The 6,654-nt window shown below is 42.5% G+C and overlaps 1 pseudogene; it reads left to right on the forward strand.

The window, feature by feature from the left end:
- Window positions 1–716: 716 nt before the first annotated feature.
- The window catches only part of LOC116898515, a 14,745-nt pseudogene continuing 8,807 nt past the window's right edge, over window positions 717–6,654 (forward strand).

Consider the following 6,654-nt stretch of genomic DNA (forward strand, 5'->3'; position numbering starts at 1 on the left):
TAATATAAGCATCTGATATGGAGAGTACCTCTTAAGTGACAAAGAGATCATGACCCATGGGTTGAGAAATGCTGTTCTCTATTCTATTACTATTTTATTTCCCCCATGTGTTAAAAACATCTACACTTGAGGACAGAATCCATAGAAAATTCAAGCAAAGTATCACATGATCTGACAAGTGTTGAATTACTATTTGATTTTTTGTAGGAATACATAATTCACCATTTTTATTTTCAACACCTTTCTCACAACATAATTTTTTATACAGGACTCTCATTATTTCAGTGTAGCTATGATGCTGCACATCTATCATCTGAGTTTTTATGAGGCTGAGGCAGGAGGATCAAGGATATGAAGCCTTCCTGGACTACATAGCAGAGTTCTGTGTCAAAAACCAAGTCCAAAGACAGAATTATCTCATAGGCATGAGTCTGATTTTTCTAGTTGGGTTAGGAATTGTCAGAAGTAAGGACCTTTGCATATATTTTAGGTGTTCCCAAAGCATTTATCATAGTACTGAATGTAGACCAGTTGTCAAACAAGCATTTGCTGTTTTTTGTTTGTTTGCTTGTTTGTTTGTTTTGAACTGATAACAGGCTGTCCATGAGAGGCCACATCTTTTTGTCCCAAACAGGCCAGAGGTAGATTAGCTGTAGCTTTTGCATGTGGTTGACAGTATCCATGACACCCCTCCTCACAGCAACTAAAAGGTAATAATGGTTGAGGCTTACTCCTGGAGATTAGTGGCTCTCGTGGAAAAAGGTAATCAATGGTGTTATAGAAAACTTACGATTTCAGAGAAATCAGTTGTAGAAAAAAAATTTCATTTGGACTACTTATGATCAGAACTTTGCAATATGGGCAATTCCTGGTTGATTTTCTAAAATCAGAGTTCACTTATTTCAGAGAAAACATGTTAATTTCAAAAACGAAGGGGAGATGACTTAGGATGGTAATTTTGCCAGTGAGTGCCATGAGTATTTTTAAAGGTTTTACCATGAAAACTTTGAGTTACCCAGTATTTGTCACAATTTGTCTGTTTTCTAGATAACCTTGGACAATCTCCGCAGTCCCTTAGGCCCGATTTTCTGCTCTCTGATGAGGATATCAGTGCTGGCTGCTATTACTTCTTCAGATTTACTTCCTGGAAGAGTTCTCCAGCATGGCCAAGGTGATCGGTTGTGAGAGTCATGGGAGCCTTGTGAATGGGCTGGTGGTATGGCAGAAGGTCTTGTAGGAATGGTCTGCCTTCCCCATCTCTTTAGCTTTGTGAACACATAGCTCTCCTCTCCATTTACCTTCCACCACGGCCATAAAATTATTTCAATTTTGAATTTGTAATTTTCTATGAGTGCTTTTTATGCACATGTGTTTGTGGATCACATGTGAACCTGGTACCTGTATACATCAAAAGGCATCGTATGTCTTGGAACTGGAGTTCCTCTTTCAGTGTCTTTTGTACAGCAAAAACATCCTTTATCAGACAGCTAAAACTCGATCAAGAACTGTGATGGAATGAAGTTCTGGGCTTGTTATAGGTAGCACAATGTAATATTATTTGATATAGCCTTATAAAATGCATGATATTTTTATTATTATTCCAATTCATTTTGAAGGCACAATCTTGCTATATAGTCAGACTGGCTGTAATTTTGTAATCTTCCTGCTTTGAGTGCTGGAATTGCAGGTGTGCAGCACCGTGCCCCATCCAAAACTAAGGTAACGAATAAATGGGTTAGCCAACGGCTGTCCCTGTGTATGTGGGACACCTACAGTCTCAGCACTAAAGTGGGGGAAACAGGAAGAACAACACTTTGAGGTCTATGTACATTACATAGGGAGTTCCAGGCTAGCCTGGCTTCACTCCTAAAAAGCCCAGACCTAAGCCAACCAACCAAAGATGAAATTAGCAAAATGTCCATCTCTCAGCACCTTTCTGTGGATCTGAGCTTTTATTATTTATATTAATTACTCCTCTTCCTGACTGAGAGAGAAAATTGCCATTGCTATCACAGGGGTTATTTTCTCTTTCCAGCCTCAGTCTTCATGTCCTTTTCCTTCTTCCAGTTTGTCCTGTGGATTCTTTGCCAAAGCAAGGTGACAGCAAGAACCACTTCCACTGGCATTCTTCAGCTGAGGCAGCTGCTGACTTCTTTAAATGAATCCTCTCTAACATGAGCAGAAGTTAATAATTTACATTAAAAGGAGGACTGTTGAAAGGTAGACAGACATTTGGCCAGTAGGCAAGATGCAGCTGAGTCAGTGACAGGTTATTCACCGTGTGGATTTGGAAGTCTCATAGGACATGGTCATGTGATTAATTTGCCTCAAACAGGCAAAGCATCTTGATTAAATAGCACTGTGTATGTATACATAGGAGGTAAATTTCATTAATGATAATTATGAATAGTAAGAAAAATCCAACCCATGCTTAATTTTCTAGGAGGAAAGATGAATGGCAGAGAATAAATTATAGACGCGTAATCTTTATTTTTGCTGAACTTCCATTTAGTTAATAATAGTAAAGTAGACAGGCAACTAAGAGAAGGGCTGTGAAGACAAGAGCCTCCACACTGACTTTGATATGAGGAAAATGCTCATCAGTCTCACACTAATGAGTGCGGCTTTTCTCATTGTGACAGTTTGAGAAATCCTTGTCTTTGTGCTACAATGAAGCTCATTGATTCCCCCTTCAAAGACTTTGTAAAGAGGATAGAGCCTATGACTATTAGGAATGTTTTACATCCTGATTGATGATCTTTAAAAAAGAATAACTCCTGCTTCCTACTGCCTTAACAAATAATTGGCTTGCTCTATGTTCCTCCTTCTTTAATCTGCTTACTTCTGCAGAGCATTCCAGAAGTTTTTCAAATTGGAAAGAGCCTTTTACCCAAGAGATTTAATTAAAGAAAGAAAAGTGCTCCCAGCAGTAGTGTAGGAGCAGATGATGGGTAACATGGCCCCCCGTGTGTGGCTCCAGGACCTCTGATTGCTGATGGCTGCATGCAGGCAGAGGGAAGCCAAGCAGATGATCAAATACCATGTTCATCCAGGGAGCCCACAAGTACCTCCATCTCTTCACTTTCCCCCAGGAAGCAAGCCATGTGCCCACATAGAGAAGCCCTCTCTTTTATCTGAATCAAGAGGTACCTTTAATCATCCATTACCTTGGAACATTATCTTTATTGCCATAAATCTCTGGCTCATGTGGAAGCAACAGTCCTTTTCTTGTCTTGCTTTTAGCTGATTTTAAGCATTTGCCAAATTTCCTATCTTTTCTCCTATAGAGTAGTGCCCATACTTTGGCATTCAGGAAGCTTTTTAATGACACACAGCTTGTAATGGCTACATCTAACTGTCAAATTTATTGCCCAGGAGACTAATAAGGCACAACTCTGGGTGTATCTGCAAGGGTGCTTCCAGAGACAACCAGATCATAAGTGCTCTGACATGATGACTGTTTTAATCAGTTAGTGGGTTCACCAGAAATATACATAATATTTTATATATATTTAAAATATAACAGTTGATGATACTATTAGGAAGTGGAAAAAAGAAAATAAAAAAAAATGGAAAGAGGAGCCTTGTTGAAGGACATGAGCACTGGAGATGTTTTGGGGGATACATCATACCCTGCCCTTTGGATTTTGTTTCTTGTCTACGTGAGGTCAGATGCCATATGCCCCAATGGCCACAGTTTTGCCCAAGGGTGTGGGACCAAACAAACTTGGACAGAACTTTCTGAAACCATGGCTATCAATTATAATTAAATAATTCCTGTATTTATATGCATGTGTGTGTGTGTGTGTGTGTGTGTGTGTGTGTGTGTGTGTGTGTGTGTGTGTGTGTGTGTAATAGAGGGTCCAGGGAGGTGTAGGTATCTGGGGAGACTAGAAGAAGGTGTCAGATTTCTATGGGGCTGGAGATACAGGTGATTGCAAACTGCTTGATATGGGTGCTGGGAACTGAACTCAGGTTCTGTTCAAGAGCAGAAAGCCCTTTTAACTGCCGAGCCATTTCTCCAGCCACAAATAAACAAACCTGATTTATAATACTAGGCTCAGGAATTTTCAACGTTATTTCATTTGTCAATAACATCAACATGAGAATGTCCATTCAACCCTCTTTATCTTTATCACTGTTGATGGAACTATATACTTAAGAGGCTTATCTAGAAAGAGGATTTGAAATAAGACTTGGGCTACTGTGTAAAAGTAACTTTTATTCTCCTGGGGTAAGTGTCACCTCCCAGACTTACTGCCTCTGTCTTCCTCTGCCTGAAAACTTAGCCTGCCTAGTCCTTGAAGCTTCTAGCCTCTGTAAAATCTATCTAGGACTAGAATGTTTTCAGCCTTTGAGGCTCGATGCTGAATACTTTCACCACTTCCTAGTTCTTTCTGAACTCTGGCTGGCTGGCTCAACTCAGCTATTGTGGCTCAAACTCTTCTCCAAGGTGACTTATTCAATCCTGCTTCTCTCTCTGCCTCTTGAGTTGTTCTGCTTGTCTTCATACTGACTTTGCCAATCTGTTCTAATCTTCTAACTCCTCCCCTCCTCCCTCCCTCCTCCTCCCTCCCTCCCTCCCTCCTTCCCTCCCTCCATCCCTTTCCTCTCCCCTTTCCCTCCCTCCTTAACATGTGTCTGTACAGCTGTCCGAGTAAGACTGCCTTCCCTCTCTGTCTGCACTGCTTCACTCAAGTAGCTTTCCTTTCCTTCTTAACAAAACCTGTGCTTTCCTGAAGGAGTCACGTCTTCCTGGAGCATACTGTTATAATTTTCTGTCTCCCTGCTTGGCTGCCCCTCCATCTTTCTGACTAGCCCTCCTCACTCAGTCATCTTTCTATTCTTGCCCTGAAGTCAGGACTCTGGAGTCTTCCAGGGCTTGGGCAAAGGTTCCTTCATTGTTCCCTAGAGTTCCTTATGTGAAGCAGAATTGTTCAGAAGTAAAAACTTATTAAACAAGAGGAGGAAAAACGTTGTATTTTGTGGCCAAATAATGAGTTAAGTCAGTAAAGAACCTGGCAGACATTTGAGAAGACAAAGAGAAAGGTGTGTCTGTTCGAGTGCTTACAAGTCTGGAGCCATACACACTGGATGAGCCAAGGGCAGCATTGAATGTTACCTGTGCCAGCAGATTCAAAAGAGGATAAACATGTACAGGACTTTGGTTTTTGGGATTGGTCAGGCTTCTCTAGAGTCACAGAACTTATGGAGTGTTTCTATACATTAAAGGAATTTATAATAATGACTTATAGTCTGTAGGGTTAGTGTAGTGGCATCTGCTCTGTCACAGGGCATGGTCTCTGGGGAGGTAAGACGAGGGGGGAGTTGACCACACTTATTCCATGCTGTCGCCTGTAGGGTGACGGGCTATAGGGAAGTCCTGGGACACTGCTCCAGGGATGGGAAAGTGTGGTCTGAGGCACAGGACAGCTGGAGCTGGCTTGGAGGTCCCAGGCCTACCAAAAGGACAGGATATCTGACTCTCAGGCTCTTGGGCATCTAGGCACTGCTCAATGCGGCAGAAGAGCTGAGAACGAAGTGGGGGACTGTGGGCTGGATCTATCCCTGGGCCGGGGGGCAGCGATAACTGGTTCCACGTGGGTGTGTGTGGGAGTGGGGGTGGGGGTTCTTGGCTTGACAGCTTGAGGCTTGGGCTTGGTTATGCTTGCTAGCAGCAGTGGCTGGGAGCACAGAAAGGCCTTCTACAGGAGATTAAATGGCAGCTCTATAGGCTAAGGCCTTCTCCATGGCTCCCCCAGGCAGATCCCAATAAGGCAGTCCATGGTTTTAAGGCATTTATTGTCATGGCAGAAAGTGGATGAGTAAAACCATACCCTACTTCTTAGAGCGGACCTGAGGTTAAATACCTTTTGCAGGGAGGAATGTCTGGGAAGGAAAGGTTATTGGATAAATTCTCCAGACCTTTAGGTACCTCATTAAAATGGAGATCTGTCCTGAGCCTATGTGACCACAGGTCACATCCTATACATGTAGAAGGGTTTGGGGTGTTGCACTTATGTGACTGATGGCCACAAACCTGTGGGGGGCTTCAGCTAGTGACAGGGTCCTGGTGCCTGGTAATCAGGACAAACTCTTACCATCCCTTCAGGGTCTCTGGAGTTTCTAGCCTTAGTTCAACCAGGGACCAAGCTACTTTTCACAGTTCCACAAGAGTCTGCAGTCCAACTAACCCAACAATGAGCAGCTGTGAATGGGAAGTCTAAACATTAAGTAGATGCTCAGTTCACAAGGCTAGTTGCTTCTCCTGGTCTTCTGTATAAGCTGGAATCCAGAAGAGCTAAGTTCCAACAGATGTGCTGGCAAATAAGTGCAAGCAGATGAAGGAAGAGTGCATCTCCCTTCTTCCAATGTCTTTATGTAGGCTCCTAGCACAAGGTGTGGCTCAGATTAAAGGTGTGTACCACCATGCCTGGATCTGGGACTTGCTTTGTCCCAAGATGACCTTGAACTCAGAGATCTGCTTGGCTCAGTCTCCTGGGATGAAAGGATGTACAACTTTACCTGGACCTAAGCTTTTTTTTTTTTTTTTTTTTTTATTAACTTGAGTATTTTTATTTACATTTTAAGTGTTTTTCCCTTTCCCGGTTTCCAGGCAAACATCCCCCCTCCCCCCTCCCTTTCCTTATGGGT

The sequence above is a fragment of the Rattus rattus genome, chromosome 4 (assembly GCF_011064425.1).
Source record: "Rattus rattus isolate New Zealand chromosome 4, Rrattus_CSIRO_v1, whole genome shotgun sequence".
Taxonomy (NCBI): domain Eukaryota; kingdom Metazoa; phylum Chordata; class Mammalia; order Rodentia; family Muridae; genus Rattus; species Rattus rattus.